Source organism: Austrofundulus limnaeus, unplaced genomic scaffold (assembly GCF_001266775.1).
Source record: "Austrofundulus limnaeus strain Quisiro unplaced genomic scaffold, Austrofundulus_limnaeus-1.0 Scaffold106, whole genome shotgun sequence".
In the NCBI taxonomy this organism is placed as follows: Eukaryota; Metazoa; Chordata; class Actinopteri; order Cyprinodontiformes; family Rivulidae; genus Austrofundulus; species Austrofundulus limnaeus.
In genome coordinates this window covers 1,692,806-1,695,067 of record NW_013952508.1, presented here as the reverse complement: position 1 = coordinate 1,695,067, position 2,262 = coordinate 1,692,806, and the positions used below count along the sequence as shown (strand labels likewise).

At 41.5% G+C, this 2,262-nt stretch overlaps 1 protein-coding gene across 1 annotated transcript in view; it reads right to left on the bottom strand.

The window, feature by feature from the left end:
* The window catches only part of LOC106521322 (cadherin-6), a gene marked incomplete in the record, with an annotated part of 48,929 nt that overhangs the window by 45,599 nt on the left and 1,068 nt on the right, over positions 1-2,262 (bottom strand).

The window sequence follows — 2,262 nt, the reverse complement described above, 5'->3', positions numbered from 1 at the left end:
CGCAGCACTTCCCGACGCTTATAAGCGCGTCCACCATAGACTTTGCATGTAAACCTGATGCTCCTGATGCTGAAATCACGTTCGGTGTGAACGCACCATGAGTTACAGGCTGACTTCAGGTCTAGTTTAGATCATTATTATTTATAAATCATGTATTTTCTGGTATAAAGCTGCTGTTTTACATGATTATTGAATGAAATAAACATTAATTTATAGTAAAAACAGTACAGATAATCTGTGAAACAGATCTGGTTCGGCTGCTGTTTATCTATTAGTTTCTATGGAGGCTGTGAGCTGTTGCCTTCTTTGTTCTCTGCTCCTCCATGCTGTCACAGACGCTACCAGTGGATGGGATGGGTGGGGCTCAGTCTAGTGTTCTTATTCAAGTCTATGGTACAAGTCAGTGAGGGAGCTGGAACTGAATGTCTCTTCATCACAAACTCATCTGGATCAACATTTACGAACCGATCACAGCTTCTGGACCAATCAGTGTTTTTCTTACAAAAAACTTTAACATCCTCATTAATTCACTGTTACAGTTATATTAGAAGACATTTCTGGGTGTAAAAATTGTTAACAAGCTGTTAAATGTGCAAAACCTTATGAGCGTAATTTGTGTTTAAATGAATTTTGTAAATTTACTTAGATAAATCAATAAAACTGAGTACATCAGTGGATTCCTCAGATCCTGTCAGCAGCGATCAGAACTGCAGGCTGCTACAGTCTCATCAGGTCGGGTAAGAATTCCACCTCATGGACACATTCTGTTGGTTTTAGCTCTTTAATGTGACCACTACAAACATTAGACCTCGTGATCCTACAGCAGTAACACTTGCTGCATCCAAACGAGGAGGTTTTCTGTTTGTTGCCCCATTGGAATTTATCAGTGTGCATTGCATGTTTTCCTGTTTCTCTTTAATATTTTTATTATTCAGCTTATTCCGTCTTCTTCTACGTCGCCACGCTACTCCTCCTGCATACTTTGTTCTACAGCTGCCGTTGTAATTTCTATCTGTAAAGGTCCTGTGCCAAATGATTGCTATGCCTTCTGGTGCCTATACAACTTGTAGTTTTTGAAATATTAATGTTTAAACTTTATTCCAAAATTCATATAATGGGAGTAAATGGGGCCTTATAATGGTTCAATACTGCCCCATGCTGGACTCAACTTGGTACTGCTCCATACTTTAATAATATTTAATCTCAATTGTTCAGTGTTTACAATACTAATATGATTGTATTTTGTTGTTTTACTATAATAATGTCTTAATACTGCTCTATTGTTGCAATATTATGCATTTTTTGTCAATAATTGTATTGGCAATGTGGCCTCTTTCTGCACACATACAAACCAACCCCTGCCACCCCTTCTACCACAACTCCTTTGGTCTGATGGTTTATGTCATGGACTTTCATGTGGGAGATCAGGGTTCAAAACCCAGTTAATGCAACTTTAAGAAAAAATCTCTACAAACTTCATATTGTCACACAATTACCTTAATTACAAACACCTGCTGACGTGACAGACACAAGCTGGTTTAGAAAACACATTTGAACTTGGTCAAAGTTCATTCTGCAAGTCCAATGCTGCAGGCAATGATATGCTACATGACAATACACACTTGCTTTTACATCGTAAAAACCCATGTCTAGTTATAAATGTCTTTTTTGATCCCATTTTTCTAGAGTCCGGTTCAGTGGCCTCAGGATTCCATTTCTGCTGTTTGCAGATGATGTGGTTCTGTTCAGCTCTCACTGCTGCGGTCCACAGCAGGGATCAGCACCTCCAAATCTGAGGCCATGGTCCTCAGTGAGAACAGGGTGGATTGTTCTCTCCAGGTAGGGGGTGAGAGACTCAGACCTGCTGCTCTTCCACATCCAGCAGAGCCAGTTGAGATGGTTCATCTGGAAGGCCTCTGACTGGGATGAGACCCTGGGAAAGACCCAGGGCACTCTGGAGAGACTCTGTCTCTCAACTTGCCTGAGAACAACTTGGAGTCCTCCCAGAAGAGGAGGCTGGGGACAGAGAGGTCTGGAGCCCTCTGCTCAAGCTGCTGCCCCCCTCGGAATAAACTGAAGACGATGGATGTATTTTTATCCCACCATAACGCATTCCTTTCAGTTTTTTCTGTCTCCCACCAGCTCCTCTTTCAGATTTGAGAGATGCAGTAATGATCATGGAGAAGATGGTTTAGACAGCTTCACCAAAAACAGGGTCTCGTCTCCTACTCTGGGGGATCTTGGGTTGGGGGTCTTTTATTC